Here is a 23,554-nt window from a genome sequence, read left to right on the forward strand (position 1 = left end):
TTTTCTTTTAATTTTAAATAGCTTGTTTTACATGTCAATCCCAGTTCCCTCTCCCTCCCGTCCTCCCGCACCCCCACCATCCCCCCCCAGCCTCCCACACTATTGCTAATTCCTTCCACATATGGGATATCCAGAGTCTGTCATTTTACTCTGGGTAGGGTCCAGGCACTTCCCTAAGAGTCCAGGCTGAGAGAGCATCCCTCTTTGTGTTATGGACACACGATATCTGTTTGTATTCCAGGGATAAACACTGGTCCACTGCTCAGGGCCCCATAGGTTGCCCAGGCCTCCTCACTGACACTCACATTCAGGGGGTCTGGATCAGTCCCATGCTGGCCTCCCAGCTGTCAGTCTGGGGTCCAAGAGCTCTCCCCCTGTTCAGATCAGCTGTCTCTGCTGGTTTTGCCAGCCCATTCTTTGCCAATTTGCTCATCGCTCCTCTTTCTCTGTCTCTGTGTTCCTTGGGTTCAGTTCAGTGTTTAACTGTGGATGTTTGCCTCTGCTTCCATCAGTCACTGGATGAAGGCTCCAGGATGGTTATAGACATTAAGTTCATTATCAGGAATGGGCATTCGAGGTGGTCTCTCCACTATTACTTAGCTTGCCAATTGGTGTCATCCCTTTAGATCACTAGAGGTCACACTGGTGCCTGATCTGTCTTCTAACCTATGATTCCCTCTCCCCCCTATGCTACCCCCCCCCACTCAACGTTTCTGTTCCCCCATGACCTACTCTCTCTTCCTCTTCTCTCCCCTCTCTTCTTCCCAGCTCCCACTCCCCCCCACCCCCTGCCGTGTTCCCTGTCTTATGGAGAGTCCCCAGAGTTCCTGGCAAAGGAGGCAGCCTGCTAAACAGGCTGCCTGTGCTTTCTAGATTGTGTCCTTCCTTCATTCTCCCTGCCCTGAGCAGCCCCTTATCACTGAATCCTTAGGGTTATAACTCTTCAGGGACACAGTGTGGGTGGCATGGCAGATTGCCTCTTTTATAACTGTTGACCAGGATGAAGCCATACAGAACAGCCTCGAATTCTGTTGTAGCTGATACTTCCACCAATCCTGATGGATGACAAGGTATTCCTGTTGACTTTTCATCGTGACAGATAATTTCCGGCTGGTGGATTGCTTGGTCCACAAAAGACTTCCCACAAAACACTGGACGAGCAGAGATCTCGGTTGGGGGGGGGGGGGGGTTGCTGTTGGTGCAGTGCTTGCCTAAAGGGCCTGGTTTGCCTAGTTCTGCATGAACTGGACATGGTGTGACATGCCTGTGATTTCAGGTCTACAGAGGGACAGGCAGAAGGCTCACAACTTCAAAGGTCATCCCAGATGGTGGTGGCTTACACCTTTAATCCCAGCATTTAGGAGGTGAAGACAGGCAGAGCTCTGTGCTCGAGGACACTGTGGTGAGTTCCAGGACAATCAGGGCTACCCAGAGAAATCCCATCTTGAAAAAATGAAAAAAGCAACAACAGCAAAAACCTAGAAAGGCCATCCTGGGCTACAAAGGGAGTTTGAGGCCAGCCTGGGATACTTTAGACCCTATCTCAGGATGGAGGGAAGGAAGGGGAGAGATGAGAGAAGATGAAGGGGGCAGAGTGGAGAAAAGGAGAAGAGGAGGAAAGGGAGAAGGAGGAGAGAGGGGAAGACAGGGCTGTGAACACCTGACCAGATGGACAATTCAGATTGTCCTAATGCAGAGACTCAACCTACCCAGTGCACACCATCATTAGGAGTCAAGGTGTTTTAGAAAGAAGGTCTGGGCTGCCCTGGTTCCTGCCTGTACTAACTCTTCCTTTTGCCTTCTGAGCTCCTTCAGTGTCCATCCAATAAGTCACAATTGCTTCTGGAGCCCTGAAAATCAAGCTGGGCTTGAATGTGCTGTGTAGCCAAGGATGAATTTGAGCTCCTGAGCCTCTTGCCTCTACCTCCCATATTCTGGGAATCCAAGCATGATCCATGTCTTAGTTACTTTTCTATAGCTGTGATAAGACACCACAACTAAGGTAACTTATAGAAGAGTTTATTGAGGGCTTACAATTTCAGAGAATAAGTCCATTGCCATCATAGTGGGGAACATGGCAGCAGGAAAGCAGGCATGGTGTTAGAGCAGTAGCTTACAACTTAGAACATAACCACAAGGCAGAGAGAGCTAAATAGGAATGGGATAGGCTTGTGATACCCCAAAGCCCACTCCCAGTGATATACCTCCTCTAGTAAGGCCACACCTCCTAATCCTTCCCAAACACTTCCATCAACTAAGTATTCAAACAGATGAGCCTTTGGGGGTATTCTCATTCCAACCACCACATTCCACTCCCTGGCCCCATATGTGTGGCTATATCATAATACAAAATGCATTCAAAACTCCCCCTAGTCTTTTACAGTCTCAAGACAGCTTAAAATCCAAGTCTCTTCTGAGACTCAAGGCACTCTCTTAACTGTATCCCCCCTGTAAAATAAAAAGCAATTTGCATACCTCTAACATATAGTGGCACAGGATATACATTATCATCCTAGAATAAAGAAGTTGGGGCTTAGTGAGGAAATGCTGGACCAAAGCAAGACTAAAACCCATCAGGGAAAACTCTGACTCATGTAGCTCTATGTCCAATGTCAAAAGGCATCCGATGACCCCATCGGTCCCATTTTTCAGACTGTATCACACTTCTTTCACTGGGACTGGTTCCACTCTCTGTATGCAACTCTTCTTGGCAGAGATCCCACAGCTCTGGCCCCTCCAACATCCTGGGGTATCCCACACAGCCCAGGCTTCTATTTCACAGCTTCACACAATAGCCCCTCAGGGTCTCTACCAAGGGACTCCCCTGACACATGCCTGGCCTCAGTAGCTTTCCTTAATTCCAGAACTCCATTACTCATGCCTTCTGACTCTAAAGCCAGAACCTTGTGACCATGTGGCTGATGCTGCCGAATTTCACTGCCTGCTTGGGATAGACTGAATTACATTTGCATAGGCTTCCCTTTGCTGCATAGGCTTTCCTTTTTACAAGTTGGAAGCTTAGCTGGGTGAGGTCTAGCCTTGGGGCATCACTCCCATTATTCCATTTCATATCAGGCCATTTTTTTATCTCTTTCTGCACAAACTCTGGCTCCAACATTAAATTTCCTGGTGCTCTTTTTCTCCTCAAACTATAACATATATATTACAAATATATACTTATAAATGTACATATTACAAAAATATATTACAAATATACAAAAATATATTACAAATATATACACAAATGTATTTATGAATATACACTTGTATATTTGTAATATATTATATATTCTCTAAATATAATTATGTGTGTATATATTTCTCTACTTGTTGAATTTTACTATTTACTATTTGTAGTAGATAGTCTGTAGAAAATTATAAAGGGTAATCATCATGTGACAGAGTCAATATTAGACTGTCTTATTTTGATATCTCCTCTGCTAACAAAATAAGTTCTAAACTACTTAATTTAGTTAGTGTAAGCCACGCATTTAGGCTGGCACCCGGCCGGGGAGGGAGGCAGAGGACTGGAGGCTGGGTAGTCTTAATTGCTGACACCAGGAAATGCGGAAATATTAAGATACACAAAATAGGGATGTCCTATGATATTTTATTGAGGGAGAAACCACTTACATGAGAAGCCAAGAAAGCCAAGAACCAAAAGTCTGCACACTGTTCTACAGGCCGAAACTGGAACCCAAAGAGCAAAGGTCTCTTCCCCCTAGCTCTTTTTATACCCCCACAGGTGTGGTCAGAGCTACTGGTACATAAAATCTCTCCATACAAGTTAGCCTCAGGAAGATATTTAAGACTTGGGCAAAGGCAGCCATATACTTTGCCAAATATGGCAATAATGGTCTCTAGTCCAGTTGTTAATACTGTTCCCTTCTGGAACTTCTTGAGTTGGAGGCCCTCCATAGTCTACATCAATTTCCGTGCTATTGTCTTCCAGGCTCGTACTAAGATGGCCCATTAAGTCCCACTTACAGTGTTCAACCACAATAGTAAACTTAGATTTAAAAAATGAAAACCTCCCAAAACTAAAATAGCATAAATTGTGGGTCATCACTATACAGAGTGAACTTTGTAGCCTAATCACTATCATGAAACAAAATGATCATCATCTTTAACTTAGGTTTGTTCCCAATGCTCTTGAATTTTAAAGTATGTCCCAGAACATACCATCGTGTAGTTTCAGTTGAGTGATTCTCCTTAGCTGACATTAGAAGGCAACACATGTAATTTGGTGGCTGAAGAAACAGTAGCAAGTAAAAACATTCCCTTCAAATGAGCTATAAAAAGATAAAAAGCTGAATACCTTCCACTGAAAACAATGTTGGGATGCTGTCTTAGTTACTGTTCTATTGCTGTGAAGAGACATAGTAACTCAGGCAATTCTCATAAAAGAAAGCACTTAACTTCCTTACAGTTTTGGGTGGTTAGCCCATGAGCATCATGACGAGAGCAGACAGGCATGGCACTGGAGCAGTAGCTGGGAGTTTTACAACCTGATCCGTAGGCAGCAGGCAGAGAGAGAAAAACACTGAGCTTGGCCTGGGCTTTTGAAACCTCAAAGCACATCCCCAGTGACACACTTCTTCCAACAAGGCAACACCTCTTAGTCCTGTCCAAATAGTTCCCCTAATTGGGAACCAAGCATTTAAGCATATGAGCCTATAGGGCCATTCTCAATGAAGCCACCACAGCTGCAGACCCTACCACATTGCCGAGTTGCTTTCTCCCTAGGACATTCCTGAAATCTGGGGCTTCCAAGAAAATAGCCTGGATCTGTGCTGCACAGGGAAAAATCTTAGCCTTGATCCCCCTTGTGACTGGTTTATTTGATTTTTGCCCTTTTGCTTTGTTGGGGGGGGGTGCATTTAGACAGAGTTTTAAGTAGCTGAGGCTGGCTTTGAATTTCTGATCCTTCTGCCTCTGCCTCTCAAATGCTGGAATACACACATGTTGCCCTGTAGCTGGGTTCCCTTTTCCAGGTAGAAGGGGTATTTAATTTTTTTACTTACACATGTGTATGAAGTGTTAAGAATGGGCTGGAGAGATGGCTCAGAGGCTAAGAACACTGGCTGCTCTTCCAGAGGTCCTGAGTTTAATACTCAGCAACCACATGGTGGCTCACTACCATCTGTAATGAGACCTGGTGCCCTCTTCTGGCCAGCATGGATACATGCAGGCAGAATACTGTATACATATTATGTAACTATTATTACATAATAAAGAAATCTTTTTAAATGCTTTCATTAATGTTTATGATTTCTGTATGGATAGGATGCTCAACAAATATCAGTTCATTTCACCTTTTTCAAAAACATAAGACAACTTGTGCCATGGTTTTAAAAAAATGGGCATAATAGCTGTTTCCATAGATAGACTTCTCAAAAATCCAAGTTTGTTTAGTTCCAATTCAGCTCAAAAGGTTTGCTTTCCCTCTGATTATTAGTGTCTAGTTCCTTTTTGTCCTAGGGTTCTAACTATAGCTTACTACCATTTTTATTATATCTAGTTAACTCTTAACCACACACACACACACACACACACATACACACACACACACACACACACACCAGTCGTTTATTATGAAAGTCTCACAATACATTGCAAATATCCCATGGTTCATGTTTTTCTTCCCCCGACAAAGGTAACAAAAATGACTGAACATTTGGTTTTAAGTTTTAGGTAAGATGGGTGAAACACACTACCCATCTCTTAGGTTGGGTCATTGCAATTTTTACCTTGGGGCATTTTTGCTTGTTTTTATTTTGTTTTAAAGTTGAATTTAATTATATTTCATAATTACCAGAAAAGCTAACTAGTTTTCTCAAAGCATGACAAATATTCTTGATGCAGTGTTTGCAGGCTTATCTTAGTAGTTTTAAGGTGATGAGAGTAGATGGGGCATGTAAAGATACTACACAAGTCAAAAACCAGAATTTTGATAAGTTTTACAAAATGCGCTTACACTGATAGTTGATTTGTGTCTCAGAGAGTATGTAACGTTTAGTCTCTTTTGACCTAGTAATGGCAGGCCCAGATCTTCTGTCTTTAAGACTCTAATTTTGTCATATGATGGTCAAAAGTGTGACTTCTGGGGATGGCCTGTCTGAATTAGCATCTCAGCCCCAGGGATGCTGTGGTGACTCAGCAGATAAAGGTCCTGTCAAAGCCTGACTCCCTGAGTTGGATTCCTAGGACCCACACAGTGGAAGGAGAGAATGAAGTTCTACAAATTCTTTGAGAGTGAACAGCCCCATCCCACATAGATATACAAGCGCTCACACATAAGAACTGGAGAAATAAGCCGGGCGTTGGTGGCACACGCCTTTAATCCCAGCACTCTGGAGGCAGAGGCAGGCAGATCTCTGTGAGTTCGAGGCCAGGCTCGACCGACAGCCTTCAAAACAGAGAAACCCTGTCTCGTAAAACCAAAAAAAAAAAAAAAAAAAAAAAAAAAGAACTGGAGAAATAAGAATGTTAACCACACAGGTTTGTCTCCTCGATGGAAGAAATGAAAACCTGTTTTCCACCAAGGAAGCTGAGAGGGACGTTGTTAATAACCTGGTGACCTTTGATACCGTAGGGCCGGACCTCACCCAAGTCCCACAGACTGTTTAGCCCAGACTCTCCTTCCCTAGACCTGCAGCTTTGTTTCTCGGTCCATAGAACCTACCCTTAAGGGAGATGTCAACATGTACTTTACAACCTGATGACATCTACGCTATTTTGATTAGAGACCACACCAGATCCTAGGCCCTTAAGCTATAGAACCTGTCCTCACGGCAGAGATCACTTGTACTTTGCAAAGAGTTTCAGTGTAGTCACACCTTAAGCTTTATTGTGCACATGGGATTGGGATAATTTTTACTAGGAAACTTTTTTTCCAAAATTGTACTGTACGTAAATGAGTCTAAAATAAACTGCCCAGTGTCAGACTCCAGAAGTGTGAACCAACACTGGCCAAAGGAGTCACGCTGAACTGCCTTTCCTTCTTGCCTCTTGTGGTTCGATTCTCTGCTGGTAGTAGAGCTTACAGGGATCCTCCAGAAGTTGAAAAAAAAAAACACCTCAGCTCCACTACTGACCACATATAAGTTTCATTAATTTTTCCTTATCACTGAAGTGGAGGTAGTAATAGTCAGTGGGAAAATGGAATAAGCTAGGATGTTAAAAACTTAACATTCTGCCTGGTACACAGTAAGCACTCAAGGGTGATAATTTACATTTGTGCCATTAACTACAGTGAGCCCTTATTATGCCAGACCTGTGATAGACACCAGTCCTAACCAAGAATTTATCCAAGAATAAAATGAAAAAGATTTGCAGGCTGAACATTGTGACCCAGGCCTGTAACCTCAAGACATAGGAGGTTGAGGCAAGAGGACCACCATGCATTCTAGGGTAGCCTGGGCCACATGGTAAGATCCTGTCTCTAAACAACTGAAGACTTAACTGCTGTACAGCAGAGGTATTTGTTATGTTTTGGTGCCAGAAAATGAACTCCAGGCCTTGGGCATGCTAAGATCATCTTCTTACATGGAGCTAGCCTCTCCCAAATGTGTCCTTAAATTAAAAATGATTCGGTTTGGGTAGTTGGGTGAAATACTAAGTGAATTTACTATTTCCTTGAATTATTTTTTCTATATCTTTTTTATTATTTATTTTTAAGTTTAAATGTAGATTAGACCTTGAATTATTAATATGGGGGATATTACAGAGTTGTTAGCCATTTCTGTTCCCAAGAGAAACAACAGCTATTCCTGTACTGCCTTATAGTTCTCTCATTATTTCAAAACGTAATGCTCTTGTCACCATTTTGCAACTTTGACAGTTAGACTGACCTGATACTAAATCTTTACTACATCCATAAAGAAACACTTAAAACACCAGGTGTGGTGGCTCACGCCTTTAATCCCAGCAGAGGCAGGCAGATCTCTGAGTTTGAGTTCAGCCTGGTCTACTGAGCAAGTTCCAGGCTAGTCAAGGCTACACAGGGAAACCCTGTTTTGAAAAACAAAACAAAACCAAACAAAAAACCCAATCAATCAACCAACCAAAAAAAAAACTCACTTAAAATATCACATCATAACTATAGCTTTTGACTATTTTGGCAATAGTATTTTATAATCTGTTTTCTATTTGTGTACTTTTATGAAATCTTCACTAGACTGCCAAAAGCCCATGGCATGGAAAATGTTAAAGACCCAGCACAGAACTCTACATAAAGCAAAATACAGGCATTAATGTGAGTGCACACCAGGGAGAAGCATGGACAGATTCCGTTTTGGTAAGAGAAGCCAGGTTGCCCTCGTTTGAAAAAAATTTAAAAATAGGCTATGGACTTTACTGATCTTACTTTGATGATTGAAAAAGAGCATAGACAAATGGCATTGAAGTCCCAAATGAGCAAGCCACTAAGTAAACAAGTCATTTCAACTCAGCCTGTTGTGTCAGCTGTGAAATGGAAAGCTGTGAAATGGAAATAATGCCAGCATCATAGGGTCATTATGAAGGGTGAATTAGTGTCCGTAAAAGCACACATGTAAGTGATAAAACAATTGTTATCCTCCTGTTCTTACAGACACACCTGATATGTACTTGCCAGGAAATGAAAATGTAATGCAGCACGCCTTTTGCCTTTTCATAGTTTACACTTCAATCCCAGATAGGACATGAAGGTCAAAACCAAATATAACCCCTAGAAAGCCACCCAAATTCAATGTTTGCCATCAGAATTAAACATCCACATTATTGACAGTGAATTGGCATCACAAATCTCAAAAATGCGTGTCATCTCAGACTTAGAAGCGGCACCACAAAAACCTAGCTACAGACAAGACTAACCTAGGTCTGCAAGTGTTTGACCTATCTGATTAAGGTCATAATGTAACTAAACCGGTCCCTAAATTAATTCTCATTTGTCTGAAGTAGTCTGTGAGAGTGAGAATCTGACAGCAGTGCCTCTGTCATGGAATAACTGGCTTTTTCATGATCCAAGCTGGCTAGCTCAGATGTGAAACATCACATCCATGCCCAAAAGCACACCCGACCTGCTTGGGTCTATTTCTCTTCTCATCAAAGATTTACGGTCACGTTCACCTGGGCATTTGACTGGCTCTGTCTCTCCATGCTTCCATCCTACAACAGAACCCTGAAAGATGACAAAGAGGGAGCACTTTGACAGTTATATCTACGGCTAGTTAATTTAGTGTTCTAGTTTGTAATGGGAGACTTTGTGTTTGCTTAGAGTGATTTAATAATCCAGACCCTGGCTGATTTTCCTAACCCTATAAAGCAAAAGATGGGCACCTAAAATCCAGAAATCTCACAGAGGTGGCACTGATCAGAAATCAAAAGAAAAAAAAATCTGTATACCTATTTTGCAGGAAGAAACTTTGTTGGTTTGTCCTTTGAGACAGGGTTTCTCTGTGTAACAGCCCTGGCTGTCTCTTTGTAGACCAGGCTAGCCTTGAACTCACAGAGATCCATCCACCTGCCTCTGCCTCCCATGTGCTGGGATTAAAGACGTGTGCCACCACTGCCCAGCTAAGAAACATTTTAAAATTACAGAGACTAGTATAACAAAGACTAGAGCATTCAAAACTTTCATCTCAATATAAAATAGAGCCTGGGGCTCAAAATGTGGCTCAGAAGTTAAGAGCACTGACTGCTCTTTCAGAAAACCTGGGTTTGATTCCCAGTTCACAACTGTCTGTAACTCAAGTTCTAGGGGATCCAATGACCACTTCTGTCTCCAAGGGTATTGGATGAACACAGTACACAGACATACATGCAGGTAGTCATACACATAAAATAAAAAAATTAAAAATAAAATACAGGTTTATCATTTTGTCCAACTTGAAATTCAAATGTAGCTCAACTACAAACCAGCTTGTCCCAAAAGATCAAGTCAGATCTATGACATCAATTATTCAAGCAAGAAGGGCAAATCACCGGGTACCAATTCCTTCCAAGGTTTTCACAGTACAATGAGTAGATTCTCACGAAGTGTCTGTGGTGTAAAATAAAATGCACAATTCGTCTTAGGGGGGAATTTTTAAGCATTTATCTCCTTCACATCGTATTGAGAAGCCATGATCTTACTCAGCAAGGATCCAGAAACCTCACTGCACCAGAAAAAAAATAATAAAGGCTAGATTTCTTTATATTTCTTTGAGATACACTTGCTACAATGTACATCTCTCACATTTAGTGGGCCTCTGATAGCAGTCCCCACAGCAAGCCTGTGACTGTGCCAGTGGGTTCCGGCCACAACCAGCTTAGAGCATGTAGAAGCAAAGGGATGACAGACCTCAGATCCCTCAGCTGTGCACCAACCCTGGAGCAGGCCACTTACTGAGACAGCAGTCTCAGCTCCTTTCACAGACCGCTTGCTCTCAATCTCTCATAGGTAGCCCCTCTTTGGGGTCCTCTATCCTCCCACCCCCACCCCCGGGTGTGTGTGTGTGGGTGGTGACTAACGATGTTCTCAAGGAGAGAAACAAGCCTCTATTTTCTCACAGGAAGGCTGTCAAATCCCCTAATTTTCTCACCAATTCAGTTCAAAGAGGTGGCCAGGCCCTTTAAAGGTCAGCACTCAAGGCCAACCAAGCGCCTTAGTCTCCTGGACAGCGGGTTGGGCGGTTGCCTGCTCTCTTTGGCCAATCAGAGCTCTAAATAGGGATGTTCGTGGACTGATGCCCAGATACAGAGTGAGAGAAAGAGGGAGGGAGAGGGAAAAAGTGCCTCAGCCCTGCTCTGCTTGAAAGGTCACTCACTCAGTCCAGACCCCCCAGAGTCTGACTGGAGAGCAGTTGGTTTGCAAGAGCTCACTCTCTGGTGCTGTCTAGCAGGTAACTGCCCCAGGAGGAGGCAGTAAAGGTTAGGATATCTCAGAAGCGTGGAGGTGGGAGATGGGCACCTGAGAGCCAGACCTGGGCATCCCATGGGCGGAGCCAGGGTTTCTTCTAAGAGAAGAGGAATGAGCTATGTAGATTTCTGATTGAGGGACACTCTAAGAGTGGGAACAGTACAATGGAGTAAAACAGAACAAAGCATGGGTGATGGTGGTGCAGCCTTTAACCCGAACCCTTGGGAGGCAGAGGCAGGCGGATCTTTGTGAGTTCAAGGCCAGCCTGCTCTACAGAGCGAGTGCCAGGACAGGCTCCAAAGATACACAGAGAAACCTGACAACCTTGTCTCAAACACACACACACACACACACACACACACACACACACACACACACACAGAGAGAGAGAGAGAGAGAGGAGGAGAGAGAAAGAACAATGCAAAATCCTGAAACATGACTGCACCTACTATCTCTAAGAACAAACCAGAGTGTGATATTTGACATGAGATTTTATTTATGTGTTTTTGTTTTGTTTTTTGGTTCCTCATATTGAAGTAGGATAGAAAGACAAGAAAAATTCAAGCGACATGAGAAGTGAAAGGAAATTCGAAGGGTCTGCTCTCCTTTTCTTGTGTATGCAGATGAGATGTGATCTCTCAGGTCCTACTCTAATGCCAAGCCTTCTCCGCCATTATGGACAGCTAATCCTCTGGAATTTAAAGCCAAACTCTTCCTTAAGCTTTTGGTCATAGTATTTTAATACAACGACAACAAATGTAATTAATACAGTAAAGACTTTTCAAATAAGAATATAAAATAGCAATGAATCATGCTTAAGGCCCAAGTGGGTGGTCTTTCTCTTTTCCTGAAATTTTCCCAGAACTTCTCATGAGAAATCCCATGTATAATAAAAATCATGTCTTAACCACCCTTCCTCCCCATATTTATGGCGACTAATGACACTTAGGCACGAGTCTCCCATGAGGCACCTTTATCCATGTTACTCTTACTCCAAAGGCCTCTCTATAACATTCATGCTTAAATCTATTCTAAACATGTTCTTCATAGAAACTTCAACTCGGCTCAATTCATGTGGAATTCATCCACAAATTTTCTTCTGTGGTGAAGTCAAGAAACCTTCACCTGAAATTAGAACTCTGAGGACAATGCCACAGATTGCCACAGGTGGCAGCATGGAGCTATGTCTCAGGACCATACCCTCCTGCTACTAACATAAACAAAGTATTAATTCCAGGTGTGAACAGGACCTAAATTACAGCACTCACGGATAGGGGTCCCTGCGAATGCTACAGCTGGCAGGGAAACAGATGTGAGAGACAAAAAGAATCCCAGTTCTGCAGGACTTAGTTAGCCAGGTTGGTTCAAACTTCTGGGGTCTGATCCCAGGCAGTTTATTCTTTAGGCATTTACGGATAGTGCAATTTTGGAGAAAAGTTTCTTGGTAGCAATGATCTCAATCCCATATTCACAACAAAGTTTAAGGCAGATTAAGGGCGTAGGGTCAGGTGTGGTCTCTGTCACACAGATACCACGGAGGTCACAAAACTACCACGGTGACTCTGCTCATGTAAAAACATAAGACTCCTTGGGCACCAAGGCTTTAACTGATGCTCCAAATTCAAATGTGGGAGAGATTTCTATGTGGGGCCAGAGTGTTACCTGGATCTCACTCCTTTTGATCTTCACAAAATACAGCATAGTGTTGTAATTTTTTAAAAAAGCGGTGCTCGAAAGAGATATGCCACGGGACAGAGTTCAAGTGGGGGTGTTTTTGTTGTTTCTTTGTTTTTCAACTAGGGAAAGTGGAGCAGGGAGACCCACCTCTGGGGGTAGGAGTGGCAGGAGAGAGGAAAGAGAGGCAGAGAAAGAGAGAGAAACAGACAAAGGGGAGAAAAAGAAAGAGAGGCGGATGGGAGGCGGGCAGGGCCCTTTTAAAAGGGAATGCGGTGAACACGCACAGGTGGTGCTCTTAGTGGCTGCAGCTGAGGGCGTGCCCTGTCAGAACCCCAAGGACAGGCCAGTACAGATGCCTGAGTGCTAACACGTGGGAGACAGGTAAGGCTTGTTGCAGAGACATGGAAAGCAGGCTGAGAGAGAACAGTAGTCAGGGAGGTCATTATGGAGGGAAGCAGTCACTTGTGGGATGAAGCAGAAAGTCTGTAACAGGCCTTTGTGCTGCCCTGTATGCTAAGATAGGCCGTATACTGTCTCTAAGTTCCTGGAGCAGCCAGCCTTCACAAGTGGTGTTTTCTTACGCAGGTGGTCAGCTCTTAATGGAGAAAACAGTAGTATGCTTTTGCTTTCTGCCCTAACACTTCCTGCTAGATAGTAATCTTAGGATTTTCCTGACAGTTCAGAAATTCATGACCCCACCCAGAGCTGGAAAAACATTTGGATCTTATTCTTTCAACTAAAAATCATGTATTAGAGTAAATTGATAAGAATTAAGTAAAGAAAAAAACTAATAAATCTATAACATTTGAATCTTAAAGTTAATGCTGTTAGTTTGGTACGTCGCTATTTTCCCCATTTTGTTTCGGCTCTCAAGTCATTATTTTTGTGACTGCTCACGTTAATCATCCATACTTCCTGTGTTTGTCGGCTTCCCATCACTGTGACAATGTATCTCAGATAAACAACCCCCTTGACTGCTTAATTATACACACATCTCATAGCCCACTGTTTATTTAAACATACGTTTCAGTAGCCCTGACGTTGGACTTGCATACTGGAGCTGTTAGGGCCAGGCTTCATCCATCTTGGTTCTGTGGTAAGCCAACACATCATGGTAGTTGTACGTGGCAGAGGAAGCTGCCGACTTTGAGGTGGCCAGAGGGAAAGATGAGGAAAGAGCAGAGCTCAGCTGCCCATATCCTCCCCAAGGCCAAGTCCCCCATAACTACCTTCCTTTCACTGCTGAAGTAAAGCCACAGGCTGCAGACTGAGACAATAATGCTTACCCAAACTACAGCACCTTCAGCAATGTCTACTTTTCAGAATGAAAAATCTTTTGGGATAGTCTACTCCTACATCTACTCCCAAGTCTGACCAACATGCTTTACTATTTTTGTAACATAATTAGCATACTATTCTGAGGTTGGGATTTCGAGTACGAACATAAATCTGATGAGATATACTCATATAAGATTTTTTTTTAAAAAATCTCTTGCAAGATTTTTTTTAAAATCCTGACACACTACAGTTTTTCACTAAGGAAAACCCAATGTATGTATGGCATTATAGCAATTTAAAATGTGTGGCTCAGAAATCAAAAGGCAGAGTCCAAAGAAGGAAAGCTATGAGAACATGAACTAGCCATGAAATTTAGTCCAGGACTTCCAGAAATCAGAGAAATCTAAACCCTAACATTTTGCAGATAAGAGCTCTGGCAATATTACACAGAGTTAAGGTACTCAAGACAAGCCAAGGTAAGAATAGGAGGGAAAAATACTGCAGGCTTCATTTCCTCAGTGTGAATGCAGGGCTCTCCCTTGTGTATGGCTCACTGTTTGTCTTCTTTATGTGATGTGTGAGGAGTGGCAGGACCGTGTCCAGATGGTGTTTGTATAGTCAAGTGTCAGAGGGTGTGTTCCATCCTGTTGTATAAAGTCTTCATAACAGCAGGACTGGTAGCTGTCAGTCTAAGTTGTAAGCTGGGCCAAATGTAGTTGTAAGTGACTAAAAATGAAGTAATGTAATAAAGAAAAAGAGGCCATCGACTTGCGAGTAGTGGAGGGCATAGGAGGACTCAGATGGAAGGTTTGTGAGAGGCACTGGCTGAAAGAGGGGGGCTATTGATGTAATTCTATTTCTAATTGAAAACATTTAAAAGTAAGTAATTTCTAAATGAATTAATAAACTGAGGGTGGTTTGGTTTTGCTGTGTCTTATTTTGGATGCTGTCTTAGTTAGGGTTTCTATTGCTGTGAAGAGAAGGAAAACATCTAATTGGGTGGCTTGCAATTTCAGATATTTAGTCCATTGTTATCATGGTGCAGGCAGGCATAGTGCTGGAGAAGGAGCTGAGAGTTCTACATCTTGATTTGCAGGCAGCAGAAAAAAACTGCTACACTAGGCCTAGCTTGAGTATACATGGAGACCTCAAAAGCCACCTCCACAGTGACACATTTCCTCCAGCAAGACCACACCTACTCCAACAAGGTCACACCTCCCAATAGTGCCACTCCCTGTGACCTTATAGGAGCCAATTACATTCAAACTACTACAGATGCCCTGGACATTTAAAAATGTATATACATACATACATACATATTTGCACAGGCACGTGCCACAGTGCACACACAACAGCCAGAGCACTGCTTGTAGAAGTCAGTTTTATCCTTCCACCATATAGACTCCAGGGGTCCTGAGAGATTTCCTCCTTCCATGTTAGCATGTCTTTTGTTCAAGTTTTAGAGAACTAAAGATGTACATCAGATCATTTCTATTTAAGGAGTTTGATCAGCTATTGGAAGGTCCCCAGATCCCCTAGGGCTTGGGAATGTGAACTTTGTTTCACCCTACAGGAAAATGGAGTTTGAAGTCAAAATCTCAGTACACAGGACAAGGTATTTTTGCCTGATTCCAACAAAGGGAAGGGTGTGGAGTTTGGCAAAGAGGGGGTAATTAAATATTTGTGACTAGAAAGCCAGATAGGAAGCCTTTGGGGAACAGAAGAGGACCAGCAAGAGTGGATGGGGAATAAGACGTGCCCTGTGGGAGATGGATTAGAACAAACTACAATGACATGTAAGTATGAAAATGCCATAATAAGCCCCACTACTTTTCATGCTAACTTAGAAAAACACTTTAAAAAATACAATATCCAGCATGATTGATTTAATGTGAAACAAACGGTAGTGAGGAGATTATTGACTTCCTGTTGGACAAGAAATGTCAGTGAACTATAAGAAGAATTATAAAGGGAACCAGAGTTTTTATTTCCATTTAAACATGTCTTTACATTGTAATTGGATGTTTAAAGCAAAAGTAATAGCACCAAGCTGTGGGAACAGCATATGCAGAACCAAAATAGAGTGGCCAGAAGGACATGAGGGAATAAATGAAAGTTTAAACTTAGATGTTTCATGTACTATGCATAAAGTGATATACATAGATAGGCACTTATTACATGTAGATCAACTGTAAGAAGTTTAAACATATATTGTAAATAGCCAAAACACCCATTAAATTTTTTTATAATGTGCTAAAGGTGTAGAAATCCCCTGGCCACAAGATAGCAAAATGAAAACATAAATTATCAATACAAATAATGAGAGGGGGAAAATCAATCACAAGGAAATTCAGCTGACAATAAAGCATCAGCTAGTGTCCATAAATGTAACTAACCACTTAATGGAACAGATATACTCCTTGAAAGCTACAGGTTATAACCACAATAAGATAGCACTTTACCCCTGTATTTGAGGGGGTGCAGTAAAGAAACTGCCAACATGGCTGCTCCATGATACGGTTAAGGTTTTTACTGCAGATTTGAGGGAGAGAACAGCCAGAGTGGAGAGAGAAGGAAGTAGACTGAACATGGCCAGGGCTAGGCAAAATCAGGAGAGAACAGTGGAGATGGAGAGATAGTCATAGCAGGAGACAGATAATGGAGAGAGAAAACGTAAGAGGAAGGGGGAATAGGAGAGAGAGAGAGAGAGAGAGAGAGAGAGAGAGAGAGAGAGAGAGAGAGAGAGAGAGAGAGAACACAGTGAGTGAGAATAGCGGGCTATAAGGAGTGTGAGTAGCTGTGGGGAGAGACACCCCTGAGCTAGAGGGAGTTTGGGGTAGAGGAGGAGGTGAGAAGGGCTGAGATGCTGCTTGTGGACTTTGAAATGTACTCATGGTACTGAGGCTAGCATGTATTTTGATATGATTGACAGGTGCCATGGATAGTCTATTTGTCTCTTGACCAAAGTTAAGGGAAATGACCGCTTTTGGCAGATGGGAATTGTTTTCACAAGTTCCTGAGGAATACTGGCTTTTATCTAACTGCCAGAAATCCTGTAGTCCAATTTGAGTTCATTTCTGGATAGATGGACTGCCTGAGAGACCTAACAGAGCCCACAAAAATCCCTGACATTTCCAATAGAGACAAACCTGAGAATATAACGTGGTAAGCCAATTTGGAAAATAGTTCTACAAACTATACATACGTACATATAATCAATTTCAACAGTCTCACAGTTATGTATTTACCCAAGAGAAGTTGAAAGACACCCCACCACTCAACAAATACCTCTACAGAAGTGTTTACAGCAGCTTTCATCAGAATAGCCCCAAATCAAACTCAAATGGCCCTCAAATGATGAACAGAAAACACACTGAGATACATTCCAACAAAGTAGCAAGAATCTTCAATATGAAGAAATGAGTGACGACTAGACAAAACCATATAAATGCAATATTGAACTGAGTAAAAAAAGCGAGGTTTTAAAAGGACATATGCCTTATGATTATACACACACACACAGATGTCCCTCTATTTACCATGAGACTGCATCTCAATAAAACCAGTAAGCCAGAAACGTAAGTTAAAAAAAATAGTTGGTACACTTAACCTATTAAATGTCACAGCTTAGCAACACAGGACACTATAAAATATCACCTGTCTATCCCATGACCACAGACTGGCAGCTGCAGCTGTCCAGCAACAAAGAAAAAGACCAAAGTTGAAAATATGGTTTTAATGAATGTATATCACTCTCACAGCATCATAAAGTAAAAGTATGAAGTCACAGGCCATCTATGTATAGTTCAGTAAAGTCTACAGTTGAAGGCAACACCAGATGAAGGGTTGGGGAACTGTAAAGAGGAAGAACTGGCTAGCAAAGAACAGGAAGGAATATTTTAGGTTAGTGAAAATGTTCTGTATTTCAGCATGGTTTTGGCTTCAGTGTTACACTATCGGTTAAAATTCTTTAAGATATACACTTAAAATAGGCGAACTTTGTTGGATATAAGTGATCTCCCAACACAATATATTCAGGGTTACTCAACCTCACTACCCTACCATGGCAATCATTTTTGTTTTTGCAAAGCATATTCAAAACTGGCAAAAGCATGGCTGAGTGTCACATGCCTGGGAGTTTTATTTTTCAGTATTGTCTTAGGGTTTCTACTGCTGTGATAAAACACCAGTGTGACCCAAAGTAACTTGGGGAGGAAAGAGTTTATTTGGCTTACACTTCCACAGCACTGTTCATCATCAAAGGAAGTCGGGTCAGGAACTCAAACAGGACAGGAACCTGGAGGCAGGAGCTGATGCAGAGGTCATGGAGGGGTGCTGCTTACTGACTTTCATTATGACATGCTCAGACTACTTTATTATAGAATTCAGGACCATCAGCCTAGGAATGGTTCCACCCACAATGGACTTGGCCCTACCCCAACAATAACTAATACTTTACAACTAGATCTGATGGAGGCATTTCCTCAATAAAGTTTCTGTCCTTCCAGATAACTCTAGTTTGTGTGTCAAATTGACATAAGACAAGCCATCACACCCTTATAACCTTTAAAAAAAATAACCCATTGAGTCCTAATGTACTTCCCATGTACATATAGGTGTGGGGGCATCTACTGCAAGGAATCAAATATGCCTGGGACTGTACCCTGACTCAACTTCCCCTAGCAGTTATCAACTGCCAATAGCTCAATTAATGGCCTGGACTCATATACCATGCCCTGCCCATCCATTGTAGGCTGTTAACAGTCTTGCTCTTATGCAGGTGTGGTACAGACAACCAAAGCAGTATGAATTAATGAGGGCCATGGTCTTGCCATACCTCGATATCCTTTTGCTTCAGTCCTCTCTGGGCTCTGGCTTATAATCCTTTCTACCACTTTTTGCATGGTGTTTCCTGGGCCTTGGAGGGAAGAGGGATAGTACAGATGTTCCAATTGTTGCAGAAAACTCACATTCTTTTAAATACAGTAAGTTGGAGGTATATAAATAAAAAAATACAGTTATTGTCCAGATTTTTATAAGACGAGGCATCTTTATCCTTCGAGGTCCTCCCTGGTAACTAGAAGGCATTAGGCACAGGACAGCAGACAAGCATGGGGGGTTGAGAGCTCTGATAGGAGAAAAGAAGATGGACAAGGAAGCTAGGAATTCCAGGAATTCATCCCTGTATTTCTTTCCTTGTTTAAAACCTCTAACACAAGTCTATAAAAGGTCACAGGTAGAACAAAGACTCAGGAATGAGGGGAGAAGGAGAAGCAGAAGGCAGGGAAGAAGAAAGGAAGGGAGGAAGGGGAGAAAAAAGTAAGAGAAGGTAAGATGGAGAGGAAGAAAGAGGAGTAAAAACCAGGTGCTGCAAAAAAAAAAAAAAAGCCTACTTTATCCATCCAAAGAGCTAGGAAAACTGTGGCATCAAACACTTTTTTGGTGAAATCTAATATATTTCAATAAGGAAGAAAAGGCACTGGGAAAAAACTATCTCTAGCAGCTTTAGCAAGACTAAGAAGCTGGCTTCTCGCCACAACCCTCTGCCCGTGAAGTACAGCAATTCAAAATCTAGTACTGGTGGTGTCAGCAAGGAGGAGTGAGGATTTGATGGCTGTGCTAGGGTTCTTTAGAGATTAGAATAGAATGAATAAATATGTTGAGAGGGTTGGGGCTGAACAGATAGCTCAGTGGTTAGGGGCATTTGCTGCTCTTGGGGCACCCCTGGTCAGGTGGCTCACGACTGCCTGTAATTCTAATTCCAGGGAATCTGACACTATTTTCTGTCCTCCACAGGGACTATCTCACACTCTTGTATAAATGTATGTACACATGAATAAAAATAAAATAAATCTTAAGAGGGTGGGGTTAGATTGATTTATATATGATCTGAGTAGTGCAACAATGACTATCTTCACATCAGAGAGGTTGAAAATGGGTGCCTACTCACCCCATGATGCCAAAAACCTTGGTAGTTTCAGTCTGCAACTGAAGGCCTGGAGTGTTTCTGGAGTCCCTGGTCCTCATTCAGTCCATATCAAAAGGGTAAGGAAGCTGGGCTCTGAAGATAGCAGAAGATGCCAGCGTCGGTGGTAGCTGCAGTGGCAGTGACATCAACGAGAGAGAGAGAGAGAGAGAGAGAGAGAGAGAGAGAGAGAGAGAGAGAGAGAGAGAGGGACTCGAGTGAGATACAGAGGCAAGCACTTAAGAAAACAAATCTTTCCCCTCAGATGTCCTTATATCTGTGCTGCCACTGGAAGGTGTCACCCAAATTAGACTGGGACTTCCCCCACTAAGAACCTAACTAAGAAAATCCCCAAAGCCTGCTGTGCCTCACTCTATCGATTTCTATTTTTACTTTCTCTTCGTGTGTGTGTGTGTGTGTGTGTGTGTGTGTGTGTGTGTGTGTGTGTGTGTCTATGTGCATATACCATATACATGTAAGTGCTCACTGAGGTCATAAAAAAGTTAGATACACTGGAGTTGGAATTACAGGTACCTGTGAGCTGCCCAACATGAGTGCCAGGAACTCAACTGGGGCCCTTAAAAGAGCAGCAAGTGTTCTTAACTGCTGAACCATCTCCCCAGCCCTGAGCCATGTCTCTTAGTTCATTCTAGAGCCAATAAAATTGAAAAGCAAGATGGGACTTCACTGTGGTGGAAGGAAAATTATTGCTCTTCTGTCTATCTCTCACCTGCTGGAAGCTGCTAGCACCCCAGGCTGACTACTAAAGTGATGTCAGTAGAATCTAGAATGGAGTTCAGATTCCAGCTTCATTCAGAAACACTCATTTGCTCTCTCTACTTTTGCCGAGATAGTTTTGGCAGAATCTACAGGAAGCCTGCCCATCAAGTTCTTGTGCTCCCTACTATTCAACAGGAAGATGCTGGTTAAAAGCAGAACGTTTAAGTATGATTCAGGGTCTCACAATGTAATGATGAACCAGCCTGCCTCCATCTGAGACTCGAAAGCCATTTTATGGTAAAGACAAGCTAGGCTCATTCCTATTTATGATGAAAACTCTCTTTCTCAAGGACTGTGCTATGCCTCACCTGTAATCTTAACTACAAATCCACACTGCCTGTCCCAGGAACAGTAGCCCTTAAGTTATTGTGACCACCTTGTTATGACTACCCGTTGTTATGGCTACCTGCTGTTATGACTACCTGTTGTTATGATCCTCTTGTTATGACTACTACCTTGTTGCGACCACCTAGCAACTATGTCTTTGTTTCACAAGAGGTTGTTATAACCAACTTGTTACATTCTGCTTTTGTAACCTGCCAATTTGCCTGCCAAATCCCCCATTTGGAACTTCCTATTCCTGCTCTATAAAACCCTGGCCCACGCCTTTAATCCCAGCACTCGGGAGGCAGAGGCAGGCGGATCTCTGTGAGTTCGAGGCCAGCCTGGTCTACAGAGCGAGTTCCAGGACAGCCTCCAAAGCCACAGAGAAACCCTGTCTTGAAGAAAAAAAAAACCCTTATCTTCCCCACCACCAATGCTTACCTCTTGAACCCTGCCTTAAAGGGAGGTGCCTGTATACACAAATAAAGAAACGTGCTGTAATTAATTACTTGCCTTATTTGGTCATGATGATTTGGTCAGTGGTCTTCCTCATTGAATCTTTGGGATTAATAATAGCATCCAAAATACCCAGGGTACAGTTAAAAATGATTAATCATATCAACACATAGGGAAAAATCACAACTTAAATAAGAAAAACCAGGAGCACTAATACTAATTAAGCTGATGTTGGAATTATCTGATGTGTATGTTAAAGCAGTATTGTGTGTCAGATTTCTGGGGAGATGCAACACACATGTCCCTTTATCCAGAAAGGAAACCCATCATACACCAAAGTAACAATTACACACCTGCTTATCTTGGCGAGCCAATGAGGTTTTACTGCGATTACTCACAGGAGTATATGTGAGAAGTTACAGTGAGCAGGGATAATTCAAAACAACAAAAGCAGCTGGACCACTAGAAAACCCCACCAATGTGGGTTAAGGTCCACAAAAGTTACAACAGAGAAACTCCTTGTACAACTGCAGGCAGCTCCACCATCCCATATCTCGTTTTCTCTGCAGTGAAGTGTTTACTTCTGCTTGATATTGCTCAGAAGGAGCTCTCCAGAATCTTTTGAGTGTCTGTTCTCCCAGCCATGTGACCTTTTTTAACCCCCCCCCAGGCTCATGAGCCTCTCTTTCTGTCTCTGAGCTGGAGGGTGATGTTTCAATTGGGAATGTTGCAATCCCCAGGAAAAAGTTGTTGTGCCCAAATTCTGAACCCCAAAATCACCAAGAGGCCCATTTCTATGCAAAAGCAAAGAGTCTTTTATCGTAGATGTTTAACGAGCTAACCCCATTAGCTCAGGCCCTTCACCCCGACACCATGGCGAATGGCTGGAGAGAGACCCCAAGCAACCTCGAGGCAGGGATCTTAAAGGGCAGTGTAAGGGGAGCGTCTAGGGATATGAAACAGTCTCAGGAGTGGTACACTTCTAGGTTTGGGTGACCTGCCCTGTGTTGATTGGTCAACTGGTTGTTATGGCCCATAGGCCCTCCCAGGGCAGTTGCTATGTTCTGCACGTCACTGTTGTGCACTGTCCCTAAAGCACACCCAGAGCCGTAAAGCACAGCCCTGCCAGGTAACTTTTGATTGGCTCCTTGCCACGAAGAGATCTGACCTCCGAGTGACCAGGACAGGAGCCGCAAGGTCATGCAAACACATGTTAGCCTGTCATGGCTGCTAAAATGGGGGGACTGGTTGCAACAAAGTCATTCAGAAAGCCCATAGAGAACTGCTTCAGTATCTGTGTTACATGAAAGCAAAAACAAAGACCTCAACAGTGGAGAAAATACAAAAGGAAATTATGAAACTGAATATGATACCTGAAAATTTAAAACTCACTAGATGGATTTAATTGTATAATGAAAATAGCTACATAGAATTGGTGAACTTGTAGGTTGATCAGTGAAATTTACCAAAACCTGACCAACAGAAGGAAAACAGGCAGAAAAAAAGAGTCTTATGTGGCCGGGCAGTGGTGGCACACACCTTTAGTCCTAGCACTCAGGAGGCAGAGGCAGGTGGATCTCTGTGAGTTTGAGGCCAGGCTGGTCCACAAGAGCTATTTGGAGGACAGCCTCCAAAGCTACAGAGAAACCCTGTCTAAAAAAAAACCAAAAAAAAAAAAAAAAAGAGTCTATGTGTTAGACAGAAAGCTGACGGAGACCTGTTTGACTTCAGCCCAACAGACTGGCGTTTGTTTGTTTGACTTCAGCCCAACAGACTGGCGTTTGTTTGTTTGTTTGGTTCCAAACAATGAAGGGCAGACACTCTCCAGTGGGAAAAAGGGTGCCTGTAAAGAGGGAAATGGATACTTGGAGTTTATATAGTGGGTTTGGGGAATGGGAAGTTAAATCAGCTTCAGGAGCTGGGGGCAGTCTCTACTTCCTGGTGTGGTTTGTCCAGACAAGTCCATTTTATCTTCAGCAACTGCTTTGCCCAGCTATTGGGGTGCAGGTGATCGTGAGTGACTGAGTTATGCAATGGTCAGGGTCTGGAGTTGTGTTCAGGGTTTTATCAAACCACAATTCCTACTGTTGGCATTCCAGAAGTGTTGAGAGTGAAATCAAGTACTTGAAAATAACGGTTAAAATTCTCCAAATTTAGTGATATAGCTATTCAAGAAAAATGAGGATAAACTT

General features: G+C 42.7%; 1 protein-coding gene across 2 annotated transcripts in view; it reads right to left on the reverse strand.

Moving 5' to 3' along the window:
• P4ha1 (prolyl 4-hydroxylase subunit alpha 1) overlaps positions 1–23,554 on the reverse strand; it is a 139,830-nt gene that overhangs the window by 80,119 nt on the left and 36,157 nt on the right. Inside the window, exons 2-3 of one of the 2 annotated variants that reach the window (XR_005871252.1) lie at positions 19,788–19,933; positions 18,676–18,755 (exon numbers count right to left, since the gene is read on the reverse strand). The gene's annotated coding sequence lies outside the window, so the exon portion shown is untranslated. Of the gene's footprint in view, positions 1–18,675; positions 18,756–19,787; positions 19,934–23,554 lie in introns of those variants that run through there. The other variant, XR_005871251.1, reaches the window with a different exon arrangement.

This window comes from Mesocricetus auratus, unplaced genomic scaffold, assembly GCF_017639785.1.
Source record: "Mesocricetus auratus isolate SY011 unplaced genomic scaffold, BCM_Maur_2.0 Super-Scaffold_100027, whole genome shotgun sequence".
Lineage (NCBI taxonomy): Eukaryota > Metazoa > Chordata > Mammalia > Rodentia > Cricetidae > Mesocricetus > Mesocricetus auratus.